The 27,967-nt window shown below is 50.2% G+C and overlaps 1 protein-coding gene and 1 pseudogene across 1 annotated transcript in view; one reads left to right on the top strand and one right to left on the bottom strand.

Moving 5' to 3' along the window:
- The window catches only part of LOC120392519 (killer cell lectin-like receptor subfamily B member 1B allele C), a 96,166-nt gene that overhangs the window by 41,768 nt on the left and 26,431 nt on the right, over positions 1–27,967 (bottom strand). The window lies entirely within an intron of this gene.
- On the top strand, positions 1,596–27,829 carry LOC120392532 (annotated as a pseudogene).

Raw genomic sequence — 27,967 nt, forward strand, 5'->3', positions numbered from 1 at the left:
AACCCCACTGGTTGTTTAGCAGGCTTCCTGCTTCTGATGTACTTAAAAACATTTTGTTATTACCTTTGGAGTTTTTGGCTAGCCGTTCTTCAAACTCCTCTTTGGCTTTTCTTATTACACTCTTGAACTTAATTTTGCAGTGTTTATGCTCCTTTCTATTTGCCTCACTAGGATTTGACTTCCACTTTTTAAAGGAAGTCTTTTTATCTTTCACTGCTTCTTTTACATGGTTGTTAAGCCGTGGTGGCTCTTTTAGTTCTTTTTCTGTGTTTCTTAAATTGGGGTATACATTGAAGTTGTGCCTCTATTACGGTGTCTTTAAAAAGCACCCATGCAGCTTGCAGGGATTTCACTTTAGTCACTGTACCTTCTAACTTCTGTTTAACTAACCCCTTCACTTTTTGAATAGTTCTCCTTTTTGAAATTAAATGCCACACTGTTGGGCTGTTGAGATGTTCTTCCCACCACAGATGTTGAATGCTATTGTATTATGGTCACTATTTCCAAGCGGTCCTGCTATAGTTACCTCTTGGACCAGCTCCTGCGCTCCACTCAGGACTAAATCTAGAGTTCTCTCTCCCCTTGTGGGTTCCCGTACCAGCTGCTCCATGAAGCAGTCATTTAAAATATTGAGAAATTTTATCTCTGCATTTCGTCCTGAAGTGAAATGTTCCCAGTCAATATGGGGATAATTGAAATCCCCCACTATTATTGGATTCTTAATTTTGATAGCCTTCCTAATTTCCCTCCTAAATTCTCCAGCCCTCACTTGCTCTTCAGTTGCCTACGATGTAATATTGAGCATATGGCTGCATATGTTTACTGACTAAGTACAAGGGTCAATACTTTGGTCTTATCCACACAGAAGCTCAACTGCTTTATCAAAACCAGTATAGTTAGAGCAGTACAATTCTTCCCAGTCTGGATGTGGTTACACTGATATCAAAGGCGCTTACAATGGTGTAGCAGGTCCCACAAGGGGGACCTGTACACTTATGGCTCCAAATGCAACAGTTGCAGAAATCCAACAGGAGTAACTTACAGACACGTTTCACAAGAAACAGTGAGAGCAGCTCTGGAAGGCCAGAGTGCGGGGGGGTCCGAGTGAATAACTCGGAAATAAGCAGCTAGCTCAGATCTCAGAGAAACATTTGATTGTACCCAACCCCCACAGCAACCTGCATTTCCTGTTCTTGTATGCTCTAAGCTTCAGGGCCCTGCAGCAGCACTTTGATGTGTGAGTGGGGACACATGCGAGCGCTGGGAGAGCTCTCCCCGCGCTTCTGTTAATCCACCTTTAAAGTGCTCAAACTTGCTGTGCTGGGGGGAGGGGAGGGGTGATTTTTCACACCCCTGAGCCACCAAGCTAGAGCACTATAAAATGAAGTGTAGCCAGGCCCACACGCTACAGGCTGGAGCTGTCCCAGTTCCCCATTGGCTGACTCTGTCCCTGCACCAGACTCCACTTTCTCTTCAGTGAAGGACAGTTCAGTGGGTGTGTGCACAGGGTGTCTCAACCAGTCCCATCCCATGACAGAACACAATTTGCATGTGGTTGAGTCGGCAGAACCACAAGTTCGTGTGAGTTTAGCAGTTCCTGTTCAGGAGAACCAAGCACTGTTGTCCTGGCTGCACAGCCACCGACTCTGCACTGCAGTCCCTAGCCAGGCCTGGCTCTGCATCCCAGTCAGTAGGGCTGGAGCTGGGGACCCAGCAGGGCCACTGCAGCTGGTTGGTGAGCATCTGATCCCTGGGGCCAGTGAGGAGAGGGGAGAGACCCAGCCCCATAGACCAGCGGGAGAAGGGAGATACTGTGGGGAGGGGATGGGGGGTGGGAGGAAGAGGGGTGGGACTTAGAGGCCCAGCCTAGAGTGCAGGGGAAATGGGGAGGAGAGGGGGGACCTGGGGCAGAGAAGACATGGGGTAGGGGAGGGGAATTAACATCAGGGGAGGGTGGCATTGCCCCAGTACATGGGGGTGGGAAGGAGATCCTAGGGTAACTTCTGGCTGTTTTGCTTCTAGTGAGTAGTAGAACCATATGTGGAATTGGGAGGTGGAGGGGGGACAAGGACTCAGGCCACTGGGCTGTGTGTGGGTTGCAAGCTGGTGTGGCAGATCAGCTGAGTGCACCCTACCTGTCCTGAAATGGCACCCATTTCTCTCCAGACAGGTTTGCAATGCTCAGGTCCAGCCTGGCTCTCCTAGAGCCATGTAAGTGTCCAGCTCTCCTGTGGCATGGGCTGGGGACAGATTCAGAATAATTAACAGCACCCTTGGGTGAGTTAGGGCTTGTTTACTGCTGCAGTGTCGCAGGAGAACAAATGCACTTCCTTGTCTCTTGTGGAAGACATGTCTCACCTCCTGCCCATCTGCCAGAGAAACAGCTCCCTTCTTGGAGAAAAGCCACTAGATAGGAAGAGAGATCAGCTTGGAATTAAACCCAGTTTTCCTTCTGGAACGGGGAATTTAATCCAAAACTCGCCCCATTAATTAATTGAACCTTGTGTAGCTACAGCCCTGTGCCTTAATGCTATGGTGGGGGAGCCCTACTTCCCTCACCAATGTTCCCTCTAATTGTTGACAGGCTGTATGCGCAAAAAAATACTTGTGTGCAAATTGTTGTGCACGTGGTGTTTTGCTGTGTGTGCAGGGTTTAGAATCTGTGTGTGCATGAATACAGCTTAGAGGGAACAGTGTCCCCCACCACCAAAACTGATACAAGTGTAGCCTTGGAAGGATTAGGTCTTTATTGGTAAATGTCAATAAATGCTGACTTCACCATGCGGGCACCTAGGCACATCCAGGAAAAATATTTCCATCCATAATTGAAATGTACAGATAAGCAGCTGTTTTTACTTGCTCTGAGAACTTAGAGCTTGACTTAAGGCTATGGAGTGTGTGTATTTTGGCATGTGATGTTGACAGTGTGTTGTAATGGTTTACAAACTTTCTGAATCTCAATGTCTGTCATTAAATAATTCTGACACCCCCCCCAGTTTCCCATAACTGACCATTTAAATCAATAAACTTTTTTTACAAAATCTCCATTGGAGCTTAGGGTCCTGCTATGCACTCATCTTCCTTTAACTTTAATGGAAGATGTGTCCAAATCTAACAGCTGTGCCTCCCCCCTGACTATACTGAAAAATGTTTGGGGGGGATCTCCAGACCTGCATCTTTCTCTATCCTGTTTCTTAATAGTGCAAAACCATCCCTACTCAACCCCTTTTTTCATAGCATTTACCTGTCTGGTGAGGTAATTCCTTTGAAATTTAATTTCATAGAATCATAGATTAGGGTTGGAAGGGACTTCAGGAGGTTCTAGTCCAACCCCCTGCTCAGAGCAGGACCAACCCCAACTAAATTATCCCAGCCAGGGCTGTGTCAAACCTGACCTTAAAAACCTCTAAGGAAGGAGATTCCACCACCTCCCTAGGGAACCCATTCCAGTGCTTCGCCACCCTCCTAGTGAAATAGTGTTTCCTAATATCCAACCTAGACCTCCCCCACTGCAACTTGAGACCATTGCTCCTTGTTCTGTCATCTGCCACCACGGAGAACAGCTGAGCTCCATCCTCTTTGGAACCCCCTTGGGATGTCATGGGGAAGAAAAAACAGGAAGGAGCAGTGGTTTTTCTCTCCCTAGATGCCAGGTGAAGGGATTAAGGGCTCACTAGGGTCTGGAGAGCAAATAATTTGATCACTGCAGTAGTTGCTGGTCTGTACACTGTAGAGGGAGAGTTACTGATCCACTTTGTGCCTAAAAAGGCTAATCCTCAGGAACCCAGAGTTCTTGTCCCAGGGCTGGTGGGGAGAATAGTGGTCAGAGCACACGTTTTAAACCCAGCTATGGGAGGAAGCTGTAAAAGATTAAAACACAGGACTGTCAGGATGCCTGGGTTCTATTCCTAGGTCTGCTACTGACTATGTGAAGGCAGCAGGGTGTAGGTTACGGCCTCTGCCTTACATCCATCTCAGAGGATGAAAGTAAGTGTGCTCACCCCGCTCTGGAAAGCACCTTGGGATCTGTGGATAATTGGTTCTGTATAAGTGCAAAGAATTGATAACCCATTAGTGTTTGCAGAGTCCTTGGTATTCCTTAGATCAGGGGTCTCAAACGCAATTTACCTTAGGGCCAGTGCCAGTCCTCAAATCCTCCCAGCGGGCCAACAGTGTCACTGAAGCTGGTCTTCAGAAAAGAAAATATTTATGTTCATTTTTATTTCTAAGAAATTCAAAATAAATACATCATACGACTTTATACAATTCTTCGCCTCCCAAAGTTTTTAGTGCTGGCCAGCCACCTGGCAATGCTTCAGTTCTGTCAGTTTGTTGCTGTTTGGCCTCTGACTGAGCAGTTGAAACCTTCAGGATTGCACAAAAGGGATACATCCAATAGTTGTGTTTAGTAGTTCAACTTGTATTCATTGTGGGGGGGGGGGGTGCTGCCTCCATGGCTGACTCTGCCCAGCAACTAATGAAGGTATCTCTGTCCCTCTCCCCCAGCCAATCGGAGATGTGGGGTGTGTGTGCCTGTAGTTGAGATTGCCAGCAGTCTCTCTGCCTGTATTCTCCTTGGTCTCTCCTCTGCAGGCCGGGGTCAGGAGGTTCTTGGGCTGCAGATGGCCCATGGGCCAGGATTTTGAGACCCCTGCCTTGGATTAAGAGGGTTGCACTGTTTAATACTGACTCCTGCACTGAAGCAGAATGGTGATGCCGTCCTGCGGCAATGTAGACATTTGCTGCACTACACTGGTAACTGACCATCAAGAAAAGCTGTCTGCAGAGGCAATAATGGTCAAGAACAAGGCTCCAATATGGCTGGTGGGCTGTGCTGCCGGCTGTGGGGCCTAGGAGCGGAGCTAGGACTGTAGATGCCTTGCAGAGCTCCAGCTGGCCTACGGACAAGCCCCTGCTGCCAGTGTTGCCCATGAGCTCTTCCCACAGACAAACCAATGGAGTTCGCAGGAAAGGCGTGAAAAGGAGAGTACGGGCCACAGAGTAGGGCAGCGACAGCAACAGCAGGGACTGAAACAGCAGAATTCTGAATTTTAGAGTCTCCATTTAGCTACTACAGTGTGAAAGGGGAAAATGTTCCGTTCTGTCCTTCACCAGATCTCCATAGAACCAATACTTAACACACACAACCTTCCTCAGTGCAGGCACCACAGTCCCTAGGAAGTGCCTAGCAACATGTCTCAGAACTAGGCCCCTGGGCGATTGCTTCCACCCTTCTCACAGTGGGACTCTTCCATTTTCAAGTCTCAAAGAAGCCTCCTATGATCCTCCTACCCCATGGGCAGCTTCTCTCAATGGATATCAAAGGGCATTAAACCCATCCTAGATGTTAAGGCCCACAGGCACCATTGTTAGTCTTGTTTGACCTTGTGCATAAACACAGACCTGAGAATTTCACCCAGTGACTTTAGCATCCAATCTTGTATAAGAATGACACACTGGGTCAGACCAAAAATCCTTCTAGTCCAGTATCCTGTCTTCCTTCAGTGACCAGTGCCAGGTGCCCCAGAGGGAATGAACAGAACAGGGAACCATCAAGTGATCCATCCTCTGTCGCCCATTCCCAACTTCAGGCAAACAGAGGCTAGGGACACCATTCCTGCCTATCCAGGCTAATAGCCATCGAAGGACGTATCCTCCATGAATGTATCTAGTTCTTTTTTGAACCCTGTTATAGTCTTGGCCCTCACAGCATCCTCTGGCAAGGAGTTGCACAGTAAACCTGTGGGCTGTGTGAAGAAATATTGCCTTTCATTTGTTGTAAAACTGCTGCCTATTGATTTCATTAGGTGACCCCCTAGCTCTTGTTATGAGAAGTAGTAAACAACACTTTCTCTACACCAGTCATGATTTTATAGACCTCAATCATATCTCCCCTTAGTCATCTCTATTCCAAGCTGAAAAGTCCCAGTCTTATTAATCTCTGTTCTTAGGGAAGCAGTTCCAGACCCCTAATAACTTGTTTCCCTTTTCTGAACCTTTTCCAATTCCAATATATATTTTTTGAGATGGGGCGACCACATCTGCACACAGAATTCAATATGTGGGCACACATGGATTTATATCTACTTGATTTTAAAGTGATGGAAAATCTGTTGCATCCCTTTGGAAACTGTTCTAATGGGTAACTCCCTTCACTTAATTTGCATCGTATTTCCAATTTGTATTTTTTCTAGTATCAATTCTTAGCCACTGCATCTTGTTCTGCCTTTGTCTGCTGGATTCAAAAGCCCTCTAGCATTAGATGGCTTCTTCCCCTATGGGGAAGATGTTTTCTTTCCATGTACGGTCCTTGAGCAAGTGGCAGCAGACCAGGTTGGGGCAGGATTTGGGCTTTGTGGTTGGAGCAGGAATCCAAGCCAAGGGTCAGGACTGAAGTTTGAGCCAAGGGTTGGAACTGGATCACTAGGAGTTAGGGAAGGCAGGAGCAGGGCTTGTTTTGAGACAGAAGCAAGGCTGGAACTGGATGGGAGCAAGGCTGGGCACCGGGCAGGATCTGAGCTAGAGCTGCAGAGAAGAGAGCTTGCAGAGGGAGGCAGAGTGGGCATGGGTGTGTGTGCATGTGCTGAGCAGCTGCTGCTGCTAGGTTTAAGAACCAGCCATCTGGCTTCCTTTGCCAGTCAGGCAGGGTGCTCTATCAGGCAGCCTGCCTGGCTTGTTGTGACATCAGAAGTACCAAGCAGGTGCAGCTGTGAGGGCCTTACTCCTGACAGAACCTCTCCCGCATTGGTTGAGGGAGCTCTCTGGGTGCCCCTGGGCCTGGTTTCTTAATGGTCTCTGAAATGCCTGCAACAGATGCAGGGCACGGATGTAATTTACTCATTCTTGGGACCTCTTGTCTGGGCCATAATCCTCCCAGTCAACCAAATATTGGAGCTGCCCTTTGACTTGTCAGGAGTTCATGATTTACTGACCCATGTCCTCCTATGGCAAGGTTGTGGGCAGCCCGGCGATCCCCATCAGAATGATAGTTATATATATGGTTTCTTGGCTGCTTGTAAGTGTTCTTTGAGTTCCCAGTGTACCTGGTGGAGATGGGTAGTTAGATCTATGATCGAGGATACTGGGGAGTTTGTGGGGACATCCAGAAGAAAGTAGTGGTGAAAATTGTAGTCCCTCGCCCGCCCCAATGGGGTTTGCTGGGTAGAGGCGTGCATGCCATTTATTGTAAGCAAACTTGGCACATGGGAGCAGAGACAGCCAGTTGTTTGTGATTATAGTTCAAGAATCAGTGCAGGTATTGTTTTAAGAATCTGGTTGGCCTGCTATATTCATCCATTAGTGTGTGAATGGTAGGCAGTTGAAAGGAGGGGCTCAGTCTCCAGAAGTTTTAGAAATTCCCACCAGAACCAGGAAGTGAGCTGAGAACCACAGTCTGATGTGCTTCATGGCAATGCATGGAGCTGAAAAATATTTTCCAGGAAAGAGGCAAGCTGTTTCCTGGGAAGTAGGGATGGCACAGCAGGGGATAAAGTGTGGAATTTTGGTTAATCCCAAGTAGAACAGTTGAATGTTCCTGGGAAGGCAGAGCCACAATAGTCAACAGAAATGGTAGCCCATGGTTGAGATTAGGCTCTGGGTCTTGAGGTACTTGAAGTGCCTTGCAAGGGATGCATCATGACAATTTAGGAACCTGCAGCTTAGGTTGCCCATTCAGATGTAGGTATGGTCCTTATGATAGAGGACCCCATCGGGACTCGAACCTGGGGGCTGGTGGGATGTCCGCATTCTCCTGAAATGGTCATTGGGTAACAAGGTGCGAACTGACCCATTAGGCTGTTGTCTGCTGTGCCACTGAAGTTGGATGCCTTTAAAATTGTAGAGTTTTCTCATGCATTTGCAGGTACTCAGCCTCATGGGACAGTGTTCCCATTTCTTGCTCCTGAGTGGTAGGTGACAGGTCAAACTGGGCAAAGAGGAGGGACCAGCAGATCTGTCACCGCTTGAGGTATCTGACTGTTCAAATACATTCCAGGTTCTTGTGATCTGTGAGCACTTGGACAGGGGACCTGCCCCCCTCTAGTAGGTGCTGCTATTGCTCAAATACTGCCTTGATAGCTAAGAGTTCTTTGTCCCATGTATCATAATTCTTCTCTGCTCATTGAAGGCGGTTTGGGCTTCCAAGGACCAGGTGATTACTGATGCGTATTACCGTAGAACAGGAAAATGACAACTCAACAATTGGTTATTCAAATTAAGAACACTTTCCTGTTTGTTTAGGAAATCAGTTCCCAATAGACAATTCCCTTGGGTCTGTTAGATTCATACCTCTGCATTGATGAAATTTTCTTAGGTGACCTATCTGTACTTCAATGGGTATAGAAAGTGTGGTAACAATCTGATTACTTACAAAAGTTGCAAGTGTTTTTGTACACCCCAGTGACAAAGAGGAGGCTCTAAGATCCTTAGTATGGATAATGCTAATGACTGCCCCAGTATTTATAATTTCTGTGGCGGCTCCCTACCATTGCAGATACTGTGGGTCTTCTGCTTGCATCCCTGCCTAAAGGGGCTATGACTACACTCGGGGCCAATTGGCGTTATGCCAAGTAATTTGTAGCGTATGCAGACAAATCTATGGGTTCATCTATCCGGAGGCTGTCCACCAGAGAGAAGGAAATGGGTTAATGATGCAGCAAGGGTGCTGGGCCTTTGCCTTCCATTACCAGCTCATTCAGGTGGGCTTGGAGTTTCGAATATCCCATCATTGAGCCTCACCCGTCTGCTTAAATATTACAACTGAGTTCTCAAGCGTGAATTGTTCTGTGCAGCATTTGAAAAGAGAAGAATATGGTCCTGGGCCCCTATATGGGACCCAAATGCATAATCCTGTCGAGGGGCGCACCCACTCAAAGGTCCAGGGTTATTTGCTGACACTGGTACCAAGGCCTAACCCTGGGGGTCTGTGACAGGTCCTCTGCCCACCCCTCTTCCTGGGGCCCACTGGTTGCCCCAGTAAAGCTCAGAGAGGCTTCTAGTTATGCAGCACCCGTGGCTTTATTTACACAACATTCTCCCACCACCAGTGTTATGCTATGTACAGAGCTTGCAGGCCTGATAATCTCCTCTCCTAAACAGTCTGCCCTCAGCCTGGAGATTGACCTTCCCCTGGCCATTCGCCCTTCTGGCTGCCAACCAGCCTTTCTAGCCTTGAACCCTCAGGCCCACAGGTGCAGCCAATTCTAAAGGCCAGGCACCAGCCTTCTCCCCAGCCCCAATCTATTTCCCCAGGGGCTAATTAGGTGCTTTTGCACCAGCACCCTGCTACAGAGTCCCTTAATTCTTATGGGATTAGCTCATGGTTCCTGAAGTATTGCTCTGGAGATAATCCTGGATGAGCACGATAACTTTTTATAGAACCTTTATGTCCTACACTCAAGGCATCTCAACACTGATGCAAGACACTTCTTAGTCTGTTCAGATCTGGTGTAGTGTGGTGGTTTACTGGTACACCAGGTGATACTAACTAACATACACCAAAGGGGTGTAGAGGGCCCATGAAATGTTAGGGACCTAGGCAATGTGAATGATTGCCCAAATGCCAATAATTGTCCACCCAAAGGGGCTGAATTTTCTGATTTATATGGTGCCAATGTAATATTGGGTGGAGAAGCAGGAATTGCATCCCTTGATGGTTGTATCTCTCTCTGTCGTAATTTAGAGATTACTACATCACAGGCAGTAGTGTCACTTCACTGCATCTTTTAGTCCTTGAACAATTAGTTTCTAAAGGCAGTTCCTCTTCCCAATGGGGGGCGGACACTAATAGAGGAGAGGATATTTGCTACCCATTTGCTCTGCTCATCTCCTTTACGTTACTAGTCGCCGCCTCTGACACTCAGCTTCCTCTTTATTTGCAGACTACAAATAGCTGCTGCTGCTGCACTGCTGACTTCCTTTTCTGACTCTCCCTGTGGCTTCTCAGGCTCAATTTCCAGCTCCACTACTAAAGGTACTGTATTAACCTGAGCTAATTCTCTTACCTACTTCTAGTAATTGACCCTACAGATTTTTTGTCTCCATCGGTTCCATCATGCTAATAGGGATGGGAACTGATTCTTTGTTCTCCTCTAAAACATTTTCTAACTTCTTAACTTGTTTTTTTTTTACCCAACAGCCAACCATGGTTTGATTTATAGTTGTGCAGCAATTTTAAGCTGGCATCCAAAGTTTGCTGGGCTTTTCTGAGTAACTTTAATTTTTTTATTTAATCTTTTCCCCAATTAACTATAAGCTACGAGCAGACATTTAACAGCTATTTCCTTTACCGGTTTAGCTGTTTTTCTTTTTTTGCTCTGTGTCACGGAGTCCCCGGGCGATGCTCTGGAACTGCTCCCAACAAAGCCAGTCAGGACTTTGGGGAGCCTCCTCTCCCTTGGAGCAGACTGTCTTCAGGGCGAGAAGCTCACACAGCTTCACCTCTTGGGTCTCTCCTTGGAGCATTCAGCATATGCCCCTCCATGCGCTTCCCACAGCGAATCTGCCCAGGCGGGGTCCTGGGGAAGCCAGAGGGTCCTGCATGCGCCCTCACCTCGCTTCGCAGTCAGACGTGACTCTCAGCCAGCCAGTAAAAGAGAGGTTTATTCGATGACAGGAACATGATCTAAAACAGAGCTTGTAGGTACAGAGAACCGGACTTCTCAGCTGGGTCCATTCTGGGGTCCAGTGAGGCAGACACCCATGTCTGCCCTCACTTCCTGTCCCCAGCCAGCCCCAAACTGAAACCCCCTCCAGGCCCTCCTTTCTGGCCTTTGTCTCTTTCCCGGGCCAGGAGGTCACCTGATCTTTCTTCTCCCACACCTTTAGCATCCCCTTGCAGGAGGGAAGGGCCTGGGCCATTAGTTGCCACGGAGACAGTGTTGGCCAGAAACTGAGGCACCCACACAGAATTCAGAGGAAACATTAAGAACAGCCCCACTTCATCACACTCTGTTTCTACATTAAATACGTTACTCACAAAACCCCATGGGTTACAATGCTTAGAGATTATCTTGTTGTTCCTCAACTGTTCTAAACCTTTTTCATGTTGCTGAATATATTTTTTGGCAAAGTTTTCCAAAACAGTACTGCAGGCAACTTCAATAGGCTTTACTTTTGCCCTTGCTCCACTCACCTTAACATGTAACATAGAACTCAGTTTTAGAATTCAAATATCTTGTGTAATAAACTATAATGAACACGCTACTGTTTTTACTCTGTAACTGAAGGCGTTCCATCACAGAAACAGGAAACAATACCCCAAACCAGTGTTTACACCTACTTCAATAAGTCCCAAGTAAATGATAGAGGGGTGGGGGCATGTTGTCCTCTCTTCCCTCGATGGCCCGTAGCTGATCAAGAGGGTTTTTTCTCTCTGTCGGGACCTGCCAAACTCCAGGGATACTGAGGTAGCCGGATTAGAGATGGAGCCCAGGAGAGTTGTGGGGACTGAAGAATTGTACAAGTTCTGAGTTATTGAGGCCTTTTGGCTGCAATTAATACATAGATTTATCAACTCCCCCGCCACCACTAGTGTGGGTCATCAGGCCCGATGCTACTGCTTATAACAAATGGTACCAATAAGATATAACTTCAACCTTTAACAAAGCCCCTTACACGCATATGTCACTTTTTAAAATAACATTACTATTACTTCACTTATCTTGCAAGATTAAATTAAAACCAAGTTAAAACTTTAAGCCACAGTACTGAACAGGAAACTTCTGAGACTGCTGCTAAGATAGTCAACCACAGGAAGTCAAGTTCCTGTGAGTTGAGACACAGTTTTTGGTCTGTATCAGAGGGGTAGTCGTGTTAATCTTGATGAGTAAAAAGCAACAGAGTCTTGTGGCACCTTATAGACTAACAGACATATTGGAACATAAGCTTTTGTGGGTGAATACTCCATCACATGCATGTAATGGAAATTTCCAGTGGCAGGTATAAATATGCAGGCAAGAATCAGTCTAGAGATAACGAGGTTAGCTCAATCAGGGAGGATGAGGCCCTCTTCTAGCAGTTGAGGGGTGAACACCAAGAGAGGAGAAACTGCTTTTGTAATTGACTAGCCAGCTCAGGATTAAACAGACTGAATGATGGTGTCAAATTTGCAAATGAACTGAAGTTCAGCAGTTTCTCTTTGAAGTCTGGTCCTGAAGTTTTTTACTGCAGGATGGATACCTTTACATCCGCTATTGTGTGGCCGGGGAGATTGAAGTGTTCTTGTACAGGTTTTTGTATATTGCTATTCCTAATATCTGACTTGTGTCCATTTTATCCTTTTCCGTAGGGACTGGCCAGTTTGGCCGATCTACACAGTAGAGGGGCATTGCTGGCATATGATGGCGTATATTACATTGGTGGACGTGCAGGTGAATGAACCAGTGATGTTGTGGCTGATCTGGTTAGGTCCTGTGATGGTGTCGCTGGTGTAGATATATAGGCAGAGTTGGCATCAAGGTTTGTTGCATGGATTGATTCCTGGGTTAGAGTTACTACAGTGCGGTGTGTAGTTACTGGTGAGAATATGCTTCAGGTTGGCGGGTTGTCTGTGGGTGAGGACTGGCCTGCCACCCAAGGCCTGTGAAAGTGAGGGATCATTGTCCAGGATGGGTTGTAGAGCAAAAATCAGTGATCTAACTTTAACTCTTTACTTATGCCTTAGGTGAGATTTTCATGGGTCTAAGGATGCCTGGAATCCCTGAAAATTCCTGTCACACTCCTTGAGCTGTCTGGCTGGCTTGCCAGTCTGTAGTCTGATTTAGGGTGTACTAATATTCAGTTTATTAATTTAATATTAATAAGTGTGGGTTTTAGGCTTGCCAGTCTGACTAGAAGATAAAAGTTCTTGTCTCGAATCAGGCTCCACAGAATTTACAAAGGAACCTTGGTGTGACAGGAAGCTTACATTGAGACAGATATAGTCGTAAAGACTTTATTAAAAGTAATGAAATAGTAAGTAAATGGAAAAATAATCAGTTACAAAATTACAATGGCATTACTGCTATTCAAAAGATATATCTGGTAATATAGTATTAGATGCTACAAAGCTTTGGTTAATATACTCACACCCTTCCTTGATAACCTGGTGGTAAGACACAGGACCAGCCTTGTGGTTCAGGTTTCTCAATTCTTGAGTGAGGGATGCAGTGCTTAGACACTAATACTAAGAGCTGTCAAAACTAACTTAGGGTTTACCTGACTAACTTAAAGTTAAAATCAAAAGCTAATAAACTAAGAATAAAAACGTAGGGGAACCAAGCTTAGCCTAGTTCCCTTGAAACTTAAAAGTTTAGAAGAACAAGTGCGGCCTAGTAAGAGTAGTAGTCATCATAGATAGAATAAAATAGTGAGTGAAAGTAAGAGTAAAGTAGAGAATACTCTAGCGAGGTGGGCTACCTCTTTTATAGGGCAAGTGCCAGAAATTCTTCCTCTTATGCCCAAATTTTATTCCTTGCCCACAGAAATGTTAGGGTACACTTACCCCATTGGCTAGTATGTTTGTGTATGGATGACGTACATATGCACATAAGTTTCCTTGTGGTGTACCTATTAAGTCTGTGGGTACAACTTTGAAACCCCCCCATGCCATTTTTCCATTGTCTATTGGTCTAGATAAAGGTCCTAGACACATGCATGGATACTTATCTGTTTAGGTAACAAGATATAGATCAACTTTGCTTTCTGGGTAAAAGGTCTTAATATAGATTTATTAACTTTGCCTTAGCTTAACATACGAGATATGACCTGTAGGTCTCTTGCATTACGACCAAACTTATTTTTAATATAAATCTATACCCTTATTACAATACATGAAATACTTAAATGATAAGAAATGATACATACACACTTTATATATATATATATATATATAATGCACACACACGAGCAAGCTGGTTAGTCCTATAGGCTACAGATGTCCTCTTTTAGGCTGATGCAGACATGCTAATGCTGCACAGCCTTGCTCCATTCAGTATCTGCTACCAAGCAGTGGAACTTCCCAGCATCTTTAGCGACAGACGGATATCCCTGCTGCAGTGCCCAAAGGGCTTCCTCGGCTGTATGCTCACTCCTAGGGTCGCTGAAGATCCCTGTTGCATCTTCCAAACAATTCATATACAGTAACTCCTCACTTCACGCTGTAGTTCTGTTCCTGAAAAATGTGGCTAAGTGAAATGATGTTAAGTGAATCTAATTTCCTCATAAGAATTAATGTAAAGGGGGGGGGGGGTTAGGGTCCAGGGAAACTTTTTTTGCCCGATAAAAGGCATTATATAGGCTTTAAACAATTCAAAACAAGCAATTTAATACTACGCTGGGGGAGTGGTGTGCACGTGCTGTGTGTTTACAAACATACAGTGCAGTACTATAGTTGGGAGGTGCCCCTGCACAGGCACCACCCAGTAGCACGGAGATGAGGCAGGCAAAGAGGCTGAAGGTGCTGTAGGCTCCCAGAAGCACATTGCGCGGTATTTCCTGCTCTGTACTGTGGTTTGACTCTAAACTTTAGTTTAGAGAAGTGGTCGCCAACCTTAATGTGCTACTGGCCACAAAATGTTTTCAGATGCATGTGGCGGCGCCAACAATTTTTCAAGGCTTATTTTGTCCTGGCTCCCCGCTCCTGCCTGGGGCAATCCAGCTGGCTATTTTGTCCTCACTCCCCCCTCCTGCCTGGGGCAATCCAGCTGGCTTGTGGTATTTAGGGGAGATGGGGGAGGAGCAAGGACTCAGTGCACAGGCTCGCTTCCCCTCCCTCCCCCCCGCCTTCTGCCCCCAAAATGCTGCAAACCAGCTGATTGCTGTGGGCGGGGGCGAGAGAAGGTGCTGAGCTGGGTGGGGTCTGCCGGGCAGGAGGTGCTGTGGGGAGGAGGGGGCGTAGGGAGGCTGCCAGCTGTGGAGAAAGCAGGCAGCCAAACAAGGTAAGAGTGGAGCCTTGCATGACTTTAAATGAGCATGTTCCCTAGTTGATCAGCAACGAAACAATGTTAACCAGGATGACTTAAAGTGAGGAGTTACTGTACCTAAGGCCATGTCTACCCTACCAGCTTACATTAACTCATGTTACATCGGCATGCGGTCACCACAGCTAGTATGTCACTTGTGCACGCGCCTACTTGGCTCCTTGTGTCGGTGGTGAGTGTACTCGCCAGGAGCGCTTGTATGTATTCAGAGTGCAGTGCACCATGGGTAGGAATCCCACTGTGCAACTTGCCACCGTCCACTGCACTGAACCGTGGGAAGTTTTGGCACTATATGGTGATTCCCGCATGGGGAGCATGGGATCAACTTCCCATAATGCAGTGTTCAGCATCCCATAACTGTATATGTATCCCATGATTTTAGCACCTTTTTTCCCCTAAATCCCACAAACCTGCATGGCTCTCCTAGCTGCCTGCCATATCTTTGACAGAAGCATGGAGCCTGCACAGCTCTGCACTATTGTTATGGGCAGTTCTAGGGACTCGTGCAGGCCGCCACGACGTGGTCTGGAGAAGAGGAAGTTCTTGTGGGAGAAAGAGGTTGGGCGGTCACATGAGGGGGATATGGGGGAGAACAGAGACGCTTGTCACCCCACATTCTCCCCTCCCCTGTGGATGCCAGGATCTGACAGGCCCAGCTCCTTGTAGTCCAGGCTTGGGGCTAAGACCCCGCTGCTTAAGTGGATGCGCTGCACCAGTAGGTACATGTAGGAGGCAAACCATGGACATTCTGCACATGCACAGCCGGAGTCTGCAGTGGGTGCAGTGCATTGTTTACTGTGGGTATGTCTACACTACAAGACTATTTCGAATCAACTTAATTCGAATTTGTGGAATCGACCTTATGAAGTGGAAGTTGTGTATCCACACTAAATACACTAGTTCGACTGTGAGAGTCCACAGTAATGGGGCCAGTGTCGACTTTGGAAGCGGTGCACTGTGGGAAGCTATCCCACAGTTCCCGCACTCCCCGCTGCCCATTGGAATTCTGGGATTTCCCCCCAATGCATGCTGGGGGAAAAAATGTGTCGAGGGTGGTTTTGGGTAACTGTCATCATTGAACCGTCAATCACGCCCACCCTCCCTCCCTGAAAGCGCCAGCGGGAAATCTGTTCGTGCACTTTTCTGCTCAGTGACAGCGCGGGCGCCACAGCACTTTGAGCACGGATCCCGCTGCAGTTATGGCCGTTGTCAACTCCTCGCACCTTATCGTCCACCTCTTCCACAGTCAGCTGCTGAGAAATAGGGCTACTTTTCAATGGTGCTGCGAGCACTGGTGGACCATGGGGGACGTTTTACCAACATCAATGTCGGGTGGCCAGGCAAAGTTCATGACGTGCGTGTTTTCAGGAACTCTGGTCTGTTTAGACGCCTGCAGGAAGGTAGTTTCTTCCCGGACCACAAAATAAGTCTTGGGGATGTGTAGATGCCTATAGTGGTCGCCGGGGACCCAGCCTACCCGCTAATGCCCTGGCTCGTGAAGCTCTGTGCAGGCGCCTTGCACAGCGACAAGGAACTCTTCAAGTACCAGCAAGCAGTGAGCAGCGTGACCTGAGACTGTTCAGTTTCTTTACAGAGAAGCTGAACCTGCCCCTGTTTCTTTACCAAGTTACTGTTGACTAGCATCTGCAGTTACATACCCCGCCCACCCCACTTCCCCAACTTCCAACACACGTTTAAAAATAAAATACATGTTCCACTGTAACTTTACAATGGTTTCTTTATTGATGACTTTGCGTTACAAGGTTGAAACTGGGACACGGACTGTGCTGGATAGGGTGTGCAGTGATGTAAAGACCGCCTGTAATTCGAGGAATGACAGGTTCCTGCTCCCAGAGCGGTCTGCAGTGCCGGACTGGATGTTTCAACGGAGCCTGCCATCCCTCCTTTTTGGGACTCTGTGTGCGGGGGCTATGTGGCCTTTTGGCGGGGGAGGACGGATACAGATTCCTCTGCTGCGTGGCTCTGTGGTCCAGGACAGGGACCGTTGCATGAGATCTGTAACCCCCCTCCCTCGCTACAAAGTCACGTACCCCCCCACCCACACAGAACCTGCAAACCACCTCCCATAGCGACCAGGGTGTGTACTGACTGCAGTGTGTGTGTGACCTGCTGCTGATCCTGCCCCCATGTCTGTACCCTGGTAAAGGTGATTGTCCTGTCCAATTACCAACCCCCTTCCCCTCCTTCAAACACAGTCTCCTCTAAAAGAACATGACGGAAACAGTAATTAACAGAAAAGTATTTTTTATTATCAACTAGACAGTTGGGGGATGAAACTGGGATGGGGGCTTGGGTGAGGCGGGAAGGAAAGGACTTCTCAAAATGTAGGCTATGAGAGCTTTTGGGTACTTGAGCACTCTGCTGGGGTGCAGTGACAGTTTACACGGCCTCTGGCGCCCCTCCTTCTGGTTATTTTGGGTGAGGGGGGTATGGGACTTTGTGGTGGGGGAGGGCGGTTGCAGATACACTGCAGGGGGCTCTGTCCTCCTGCCTGAGGTCCTGCAGAACATGCACACGGCGCCGGAGCATGTCCGTTTGCTCCCTCATTAGTCCAAGCAGCGTTTGAGTCGCCTGCTTGTCTTCCTCACGCCACCTCTCCTCCCGTTCGCTGTGTGAGCGCTGGTACAGAGAGAGGGTCTCCCTCCACTGGCTCTGCTGGTCCGCCTCGTCTCGGGAGCACCCCATAAGTTCAGCGAACATCTCGTCCCATGTCTTTTTCTTTCGCCGCCTAATCTTTGCCAGCCTCTGTGAGGGGAATGCTGTGGCAGGTCTGGAGACAGTCGAAGCTGTGTGATGGGAAAAAGGGAGTGAATTCCTTGCAAAGATAAATTTTTGCGAACAATGAACACAGTCTAGTCTGTCTCTGTGAATTCTGGGTTGAGATCCCAGTGCCTGATGGGGCAAAAACCATTTTCGCGGGTGGTTCTGGGTAAATGTCGTCAGTCATCCCTTCCTCCGGGAAAGCTACAGCAGACAATCATTTCAAGCCCGTTTTCCCTGGATTGCCCTGGCAGACGCCACAGCGTGGAAACCATGGAGCCTGTTTTGCCTTTTGTGCCTGTCACCGTATGTGTACTAGATGCCGCTGACAGAGGCGGTCCAGCAGCGCTACACAGCAGCATGCTTTTGCTTTTGCATGACAGCAGAGATGGTTACCAGCCATACTGTACCATCTATCATACCATAAATTGGCAATAAGATGGTCATGGTTACCAGTCCTTTTGCACTGCACCATTTGCTGCTGTCATAAGTGCCCCTGGCTGCTCTTAGCCAGGGGCACAAAAGCCAAAATTGGGAATGACTCCCTGAGTCAATCCCTCCTTTTTTGGTATCTAAAAATAGAATCAGTCCTGCCTAGAATATGGGCAAGTGTACTAGAGAACCACTGTATCAGAGAACCAGAGAGCACAGCTGCTCTGTGTCAGATCCTGCATAGATTATGAGCTGTATGCTATTCACAGGGGGTGCTCCTGCAACAACCCCACCTGTTCATTCCATTCTTCCCCCAGCCTTCCTGGGCTACCATAGCATTGTCCCCCCCACTTGTGTGATGAAGTAATAAAGAATGCAGGAATAAGACACAGTGACTTGTTAGTGAGAAATGGTGGAAGGCAGCCTCCAGTTGCTATGATAGTCCAGATAGGACATTAAGGAGTGTGGCGGAGAGGAGTCCAGCATCCCTCTGCTAGTCCAGGGGCAATTGAATCTTTTCTTTACACATGAAGGGTGGGGGCTGACGAAGCTCAGCCCCCTGTTGCTATGATGAAGATGGTTACCAGCCATACTGCACCATCTACCATGAAAAATTAGGTTCACCTGACACTGGGGGACCTGACAGATGCTAGTCGGCATGGTTACCAATCCTTTTGCACTGCCCCATGTGCCAGTAGGCTGATGATGACGATGGATATTAGTCATATTGTGCCGTCAGCCACCCATGGCCGGGGGGGGGGAGCAAGGATATTGGTGTTGAGTGCTGCAGCATCGCATCTATCTGCAGCATTCAGTAAAGATACGGTGACATGTAAAAGAGTCAACAGAGGATTGTTTTCCCTTTCACTTCTGGGGGGGGGGTGCGTAAATTGCCGAGCTATGCCCTGACCCACCGCGGACACTGTGTTTGACCCTAGAAGCATTTGGAGCTCAGCCAAGAATGCAAATGCTTTTCGGAGACAGCAGGAACTGTGGGATACCTTGCGTCCTCAGTCCCCCCTCCCTCCATGAGCGTCCATTTGATTCTTTGGCTTTCCGTTACGCTCGTCACGCAGCAGCGTGCTGAGTCTCTGCTATGCCATCTGTCCGGAGATTTTTTTAAAATACTTTGGACCAGGCGTAACATTACAGTAATTCCCCTAATTACATGCAGGAGTCTCCGAGCGAGATCACCCTGAGGACAGTCACTGAAGGAGATAGAGAGCGCATGCTGCGTGAAAGCCAGCACAAACCAGGGCCCTATGCAGCCGTGCTCGGGGAGGCAATGCTCCCTGAGTACCTCATGAAAGCCTCGTGCGGAAAAGTGTGCTACCACGGAGCACCCAATAAGGCAGCTCTCCCCAGGAACCTCCTGCGGAGGCTTTTCGATTACCTCCAGGAGAGCTTTGTGGAGATTTCCCAGGAGGATTTCTGTTCTATCCCCATATATAGAGAGACCTCCTTTTCACATACTTCAGATTCCTGTTATATTAAGAATAAAAGTTTACATGGTTAAAGCACTTACCGACTGCTCCTTCCCCTGATTCAGGATCCGGGTTAATGGCCGGGGACGGTTGGTAGGGGATCTCCGTGACGGTGATGAAGAGATCCTGGCTGTCGGGGAAACCAGCGTTGTAAGCGCTGTCGCCTGCCTCGTCCTCCACAAACCCTTCCTCATCTTCCCCGTCCGCGACCATCGCCGAGGAACTGCCCGTCAACACTGTCCCATCGTCAGAGTCCATGGTCACTGGTGGGGCAGTGGTGGCAGGCTCCGTAGCGTCTGTTTGCAGCTTTGATTTTTTGGTAGCCTTGTCTGGGGTCCTTGATTTTCACGCGGCGCTGCGTTGCATCCCGGCTGTATCCTCTGTCTCTCATGGCTTTGGAGACCTTCTCGTAGGTCTTTGCATTCCGTTTTTGGAGCGCAGCTCAGCACAGACTCCTCGCCCACACACCGATCAGATCCAAGAGTTCCCGGTCAGTCTATGCTGGGTCCCTCTTTCTATTCAGAGATTACATGAACTCCTCTGCTGGAGAGCTCTGCATTGCTGCCGGTGCTGCTGAGCTCGCCCTGATGTCCAACCACGAAATGAGATTCTAACTGTCCAGAAAGGAAAAGGAATTCAAATTTTCCCGGGGCTTTTCCTGTGTGGCTGGTCAGAGCATCCAAGCTCGGACTGCTGTCTAGAGCGTCACAGAGTGGTGCAGTGTGGGATAGCTCCCGGAGCTACTAAGTTCGATTTGCATCCACACCTAGCCTAATTCGACATAGCCATGTCGAATTTAGCGCTACTCCCCTTGTCGGGGTGGAGTACCGAATTCGAACTAAAGAGCCCTCTAGGTCGAATTTAAATGGCTTCCTGGTGTGGACGGGTGCGCGGTTAATTCGAATTAACGCTGCTAAATTCGAATTAAAGTCCTAGTGTAGACCAGGCCTGTCAGACATGCTATATGCACCTCCCTCCACTTCCCCCACGCACCCCGGTGTGTTGGGGTTGCTGCAGGGCAATGATGCCCCCTCTCCCCATGTCCTCTGGTGGGAAACACCTAGTGGCTGGGCATCACAGTCCCCTCCCGCCCTCCCATCACTTGCCAGGATGCTGCCCCCTTATGAGTCTCTGCTCACTCTCTTCCAAGAAGGGGGGGGTGGGTGCAGACCTGGGGAGGGGGCTTTTCTCTCCCCTGCATAGGTGGGTACATCCCAGGGAGTGGGGGAAGGCAGGGAAGTTTCCATAGCAGATCAGGTCTCTGAAGCCCTAGGGGGTGGAGAGGCCAATGGGATTTAAGGGGGTTTAATCATCATAGCACCACCTCTGGCAGGGGTTGGGCTGCTGGGCAGGGAATGAGGAAACCACAAATCATCCCCCCCTGACCTGTCCTGCTGGATCTGTCTCAGCTTTCAGATCAGCTGGGGAGTCTGGAGCAGTGAGGGGAGCCAGAGCCAGGATCCCCACCCCCGCTCGGCATTGCTTCTGCTGAATTGACTCAGTCAGCCCGAGAGTAGCCCGAGTGTCAATGAGAGAGACGTTGGGGCCAGCAACTGGGGCTGCTGAGAGGGAAGTGCCGCTGCAGGGGAGAGTTAACGGCGATGGACACCTGAAGACTGGATGGTGGCCAGGTAATGGGGCGTCGCTGCCTGGGAACAGGCTGGACAGAGACAGAGGCTGCCCCATCTGGGGCCATGTTCTCAGTGGCAGCAGCCAGTGCCCAGCACCCCCCCGTCCATGGGCAGCAGGGACTGGGTCTCCCCCAGGGGCTCTCAGGGCACCGATCCCGGCTCACAGCTGCTGCCTGGCGCACACAGCGGTGGCCGTGGCCCCTCCCCACTTCTGCTGTGTGTGGCCAGTGCGAGACCCCAGTGTGCGGGGACAGGCGCACTTGGCAGTGTGGGCCCAGCCAGCGCTCGGCAGGGGGCAGAGCGGGGGCGGGGATGGGGGGGGCAGCTTGAGCTCCTGCCACCAGAACATATGTGGGTCCTTGTCTCTGTGCCCCTGAGCTCACCAGGCCCCGTGACAGCCTGGCTGGGGGGTGCCCAGGGAGGGCACTGGGCTGAGGGGAAGGAGGGACTGTTCTGCCAGCCCCAGCCTGCCTGACCCTCCGGGCTCCCCTCCCAGAGCGTCTGACGGGAGCAATCGACAGAACGGGGCATGTTCTAGGGCAGCTCCAGCCCTGGTGCTCTCAGTGAGACGTGTCCTCGCGGCCCGGCCTGACGGGTCTTTGTGTTTCAGAACTTAGTCGTAATGGCAAGAAATGCAGTCGCCCTCGCAGTCACCCTCGCAGCCGCTGTGTTCTTAAGTCTCATCATCGCTGTTATTGTCCTGGCAGGTGAGTTCTCAGCCCTCCCTGCCCCTCTCTGCACATCCCATTCCCCCTGGAGCCACCACAGTCACAGTCTGTCCTCCCAGCCTGTCTGGCTTCTGCCCCTGGGGCAGAGGATTCCTGGGGGATGTTCCTCCATGACCCTCCTCCCGCTCCCCCCAGACCCCTGCACCTGGGCGCTCTCTGTGTCGGACGATCTGACTGACATTCGCTCCCCCCAGCCCAGCTCTGAGCCCTTGGGGCCCAAGTCACTATTGCTGGGCCCCAGGCACAGTCGCTGGTACCCCTGTGCAGAGTGGGGGTGATTGACAGGAGAAGGCGCAGGGCAGCGATGAGCTGGGCCCTCTGCCTGCAGCATGTCACCCTGAGGTACCAGCCTGGCCTGCCTGCATCCCCGGGTCGTGCCCAGGGCCGGGCTGGCAGGTGCTGGCGTGTCACTGAAATGAGCTGTAGAACGCAGCACAGACACCTCCATTAATGCTGTGTGAAACCCACCAATGAGTGACTTCGGCAGTGCAGGGCCCCGTAGCGCTACTGACTCCCCCACCTGCACAGACAGCGAGTGCTAGCGCAGAGGGCGGCTGTTTGTGGTGAATGGGAACCCGGCTGTATCTGCCAATAGTCTGGGGCGGGGGGGAGGGAGGGGCTGTGAGACTGTCAGGGGTGTGATTTATCTGTTGCCTTGGGATCTGATCACTGGGCCTCAGGAGGGTGAATCCAAGTGTCTGTATTAGGAATCCTTTGTGCTGATGTAATGACATTGATACAGTGCAAACTGCTAATGTAGAAGGGCTGCAGTGGTGCAGAAAGGGGCTTGCCCTGGGGCTGAGCACTGCAGTAAGTTACCACAGTGGGGGACACTGCTGCAGCACATCTGTGTAATGTGCAACTGCTTCCCCGTCCTTACACCGGTGCTAGCCGCGAGTCCCAGCTCCCTGCTGGGCTGGCCGGCTATTGCAATGGGCAGCGTTGGCTCACACAGCGTAAGGTGGGATCTGTGAGCTTGGGGTTCTACACCCGTGGGTCAGGGAGCCACCAGGCCTTGACAGATGGCACCAGACAAGGCCTCCCAGAGCTGAAAGGCTCCTTGCTGTGCCCTGTCCATCCTAACCAATACTGGAAGGGGCCCACAGGCCTGGCAGCTTTTCTCTTGGGGGGGCTGTGTATTCCCATATCCAGCTCTGTACAGGATGTGAAATTGTGCCCCACCCAGTTGCAGTTGCTTCCTGAAATGAGACACATCACACACAGAGCAGCAGTTTATGCACTGACTGCCCTGCTCCATTCATGTGTGAGCATTAGTGTGCACAGCACACTGCACCATGACAACTCCGGGGAAATACACGCCTGGCACATGCCCTGCTCATTCTTTGATCAACTTCTGCTGCTAATGTTCTCCCAAAGGTAGGTGTGTCCCAGCCGCAGGGGACAGCTAAGGCTGAGAGCAAGTAGCTGTGACTGGGGGCAGTAAGGTAATTGGTACATCTCCAATTATTACTTATCTCCTAGAACTAGAAGGGACCTCGAAAGGTCATTGAGTCCAGCCCCCTGCCTTCACTAGCAGGACCAAGTACTGATTTTTGCCCCAGATCCCTAAGTGGCCCCCTCAAGGATTGAACTCTCAACCCTGGGTTTAGCAGGCCAATGCTCAAACCACTGAGCTAACCCTCCCCCCATCTTCCCCATAGTGACCCTGATAACCCTGCCTCGGGTTATTCACCTACTGCACTGACCTTGCCAATAGCTTTGTGGTGTGAGTTATAGGTGACCCCCACTGCTGCTGCCCTTCTGCGCCAGGTGTGGGTGAGCAGGCTCAGCCCAGCAGGATCCAAGTGTGGAGGAGCTTGGTGTGGGGTGTTAGGGTTCTATGTGGGACAATCTGGGTGTGGGTGGCTTGGTGGAGGTTCCAGGATGCAAGATTTGTTGGGGTGTGAGTTAGGATTCAGGGGGCTTATTGAGGTTCTGGGTGGAGGGGTGATGTGGGTCTGGATGTACAGGGGTTGGGTGGACAGTGGAGCTGCTCCCTTAACAGTGATCCCCTCCCTGCCACACTGAGGAGCAATGGGGGCAGGAAGTGGGGTGAGGGTGGAGCATCCTGCAGCGGGAGAGGTTTCTGCGGGAGGGTCTGACCCAGCCCTGGCCACTCCTTGCAGGGGAAGAGGAAGTTCCATCCTCCCCAGCCCATCTGGGATTAGCAGCTGAGCCTGCTATAGGGTAGGAGCCACTGGTCAGGGCATCTCCACCCTCCCCAGTTATTTTTCTCTCTCTATTGGCTGCTCCAGGCACCTGAATCAATGCACCTGCTCTGCTGGGGAGGGGCATATGACTCCTTTGCCTTCCTGTCAGTCATTTTTCTGCAGGGAAGCAAAGAAATCTGCAGGGGACATATGTTCTGTGCACGCACAGTGATGCAAAATCCTCTAGGATTAGTCTAGTGAGTTTCCTTCCAGCTGCTGTATTTGGAAGGAGAAATAATGCACTTCTTCTGTAGAGGTAAGTTGCAACTGGCCAGTCAGTGTCACAGGCCCTTTCTATTGCTGGAGTTCTGGTACCACCTTGTGGCCATTTCATGTTCCTGACTGAAAGTTACTTCACTTCCCTCTCAGTTGTTCATCTGCCTTTTATTGCTCTGTTGATCATGTGGATGTTGCTCTTGTGCTTGGGATGAACTGCTGTGAGCTGTGTTAGTCCCCCCAAGCTGGGAGTGTCACAGGAATCCTTCCTGCCAGGTAAACATATCACAACAAGCATCTCCATCGCACTGTGCTGGACGGGCCCGGGCAGCAGGCGTTCAGTCTCCTGAAGGGAAGGGTGTTTGTTCCCATCTTCATCTCAACCTGCCTCTCCGGGGAAGCCAAACACAGAGCAGGGGAATGGGGACAGTGGCCCAGGCTAGCAGAGCTCCTCAGGGTAACAGTCCTGGCAAATCCTGCTGAACTCAACTTCTTATCCAGTGTCGCTCTTCTGCCCACCCCCTGCTCTAACACTGAGCTTGGGCCTGGTTCTCTGTGCTTTAAATCACGAGCTGTTTGTCAGCTGCATCCCTAATGAACATGAACCCGAGACAGTGGCCCAGTGAGACCGGGCTTAGATAATCCCTCTCTGGGGCTGGATTCCCAGTGTCCTCCTGGCTCCTGAGCAGCCTCCCAGCAGCTGTCAGGGGAGCCTCAAAGCCTGGGATGTTGGGGCTCATTTCTTCCCACAGATGGGTAGGTCCCCTCTTACACCATGTGTTACTGTCTCATTTCAGTGTTGTTATCTGAGCGTTCTTCAGCTGTTCTCAGCCCCTGGTGCCCTGCGTGCCCAGACGGCTGGATCGGGTACCAAGAGAAATGCTACTATTTCTCTGAGGCTGAAGGGAACTGGAACCACAGCCAGAGACACTGCTCCTCCCTCAACGCCTCCCTGGCTGTGATCGACACCCTGCAGGACCTGGTGAGAGAGATTCTCATTGTTCTGGCCCTGACTTGGCACAGCAGCTGCTACTGCAGTAGGACCTGGTCTCTGCCCCTGCAGGGCGAGGAGCAGCTCTGAGCCCTCTCGTGCTGGGAGGCCACAGCGAATGGATTTCCAGCTGTTGAATGCCAGGCTCCTAGTGTCAGTGTGTGACCATGGGGATTGCCCACTCTCAGCCCTCCCAGTAGGAGACTGTCCCACTCTAGGGCTGGGCTGGCTCAGGTGTCTACTGGCCTGTTGGGCTGTATTGGGCTGGAGAGGGACTGAGATCCCAGCTTGACTTGCAGAGCCAGTGCTCCTGGGTAGGCGAAGGGCAGCTCGATGGTGCGGGTGAGGGGGCGGCTTTTCTCATCTCTGGCCTCTCCCAGCATCTCCTATTCAGATCAGCTGGGCTCTTTCCTTCCCCTTCCCCTGCCATGGTGAGGGGAGCTCAGCTGCCCTGTAAGATGCAGCTTTCACCCAGAACCTGGCCTTGCATGGAGCGGTGTGGGGGGCGCTTAGACCCAGCAGCACCCAAGAGCTGCCCCAGCCCAGGGCAGATTGGGGTGAGGGGAGCTGGGTTTGGGGTGGGAGGGTTAATACTGAATTACCCAGAGCTGTGTAAGGGGAAGGTAAAGATCCCCAGCCAGTCCCTGGAAACACTCAGAGCCCTTCCGTGTCCACCTGGGATTCCCTGCCTGGAGCCTGGGGGAGCAGCAGGGTCGGGGCTCTGACACCACCTCTCCCTCTGCTGTTTTTAGGCTTTCCTGCTGCGCTATAAAGGCAAACCCGACCACTGGATCGGCCTCCGGAGGGACCCAGGACAGCCCTGGAAATGGGCCAATGGCACCGAATTCAACAACCTGTGAGTCTTTTTGACTCAGCTCTTCTGTGCGGCGTTACTGTCGCTCCTTATGCTGCTACTCACCTGGAATCTCCCCCAGGGCAGACTGAATGGGTTGGGCCTGCAGGGGCCCATCCAAACTCAGCTGGGGGTGTGTGAGGAGCAGGAACTGGGGTTAAAATATCCCCCCGGCATAAATGTTCCATGGAGGCCAGTTGATCTTAGAGCCTCTCCTGGCCCTGCTGCCCCGCTGCCCCCTTTCTCGCTGCCCCCTTCTGCTGGGGGGCTGGTGCAGGAGCGGGAATCGTGAGGGGCTGTGAGTGCAGCAGCTCCCTGCACTGTGCGAGCAACTCCCCCTGTCTGCGACTGACGGGAAATGCCCAACTCCTGCCTGACACCAGCTCCCTGGCTTCTGTCTTTTAGGTTTCCAATAACAGCAGATGGTGACTGCGGGTATCTGACTGATGAGAATAGGGTCAGCAGCTTGCGGTGCACCAGCGAGAGACACTGGATCTGCACCAAACCTGAGGCGTTTACAAAGGTGAAGGAGGCTGCAGTGGAAGGGGGCGGATAACAAGGGTATTATGGAAATTAGCCCTGGAAAAACCTGACTGTGATCTCTGGCCATCACATCTGACAAATTCCGGAATAACAGGGATTGCTCTGAGCACGAAAGACAATTATCTATGTAACCTTTTCAAATATTTGCTGGGGGTGCAGCTAGGGGCCCAGCTACTGCTCCTGAAGCGTTTGCCTGGGGCTGCCCAAACAGTGGCTGGCCCCAGGGCTGCCCCAGCTGCTCGAGTGGCCCTGGGGTCAGCTGCACCGGGCCGCTGCAGAAGTCATGGAAAGTCACAGAGGTCATGGAAGTCACAGATTCTGTGAAAGACTCGCAGTCTTACTCAAGGGACACCTAGTGCCTGGTATGTAGGAGTAAGGGGAGAGAGAGCTCTGTTCACTCCCTTCCTGGAGCCCGGTGGGTAGAAGAGGGCAGGGAGTGGGTAGGTATGACACACACAGACCAGGTACCGGCTCATGCCAAAGTCCCCGTGTCTCAGTAGGACACTGAGAAATCCCCAGCTGGGGCCAGGCTGGCTCACCCGTGTTAAAATAGGTATTAACATCATAAGAATCTGCTTAGACTTTATTGAATGCTTGTGCGCGGCTGCAGTGTTAAATCACTTCTGACAGTCGTATCCCACATTGTAAGGTATATTGGAGCATCTGTACTGGGAGCCTCTGACTGTAACACACCAGAGTGGAGAGAGGCATTAAGCAGTGTGAAGTGCTGATCTCCAGCAGCTCAGAGCACAAGGGAGGGGATGGGATACAAACCCTGAACAAGAAATAACTATCTCTGTGCTACTTGGACTCCCTGTTTAAATATGACTAGTACTATAGTGAATGAAACAATGGATTCATGCTACCGTGGCTCTTTTGGGTAATGTTGGTTGCTAATTTGGCTTCTGAATCACTGAGCATCACTGCTATAGATGTTTGTTACCTTGTGAAACTTAAGATTCTAGCTTTGTGAGTGTGTGTGTGTAATATATATATAATTTATATGTGTATATGTATGTAAATAACTCCTCTCCTTTTTGATACATTGTCCTATAATAAACTTGATACAAACATTGTTTTTGGTCTGATATCTAAGATGTAATTGACCTGGGTAAGTGCTTTTTGGATGGGGAGTAACCTG

Source organism: Mauremys reevesii, unplaced genomic scaffold (assembly GCF_016161935.1).
Source record: "Mauremys reevesii isolate NIE-2019 unplaced genomic scaffold, ASM1616193v1 Contig1, whole genome shotgun sequence".
Lineage (NCBI taxonomy): Eukaryota > Metazoa > Chordata > Testudines > Geoemydidae > Mauremys > Mauremys reevesii.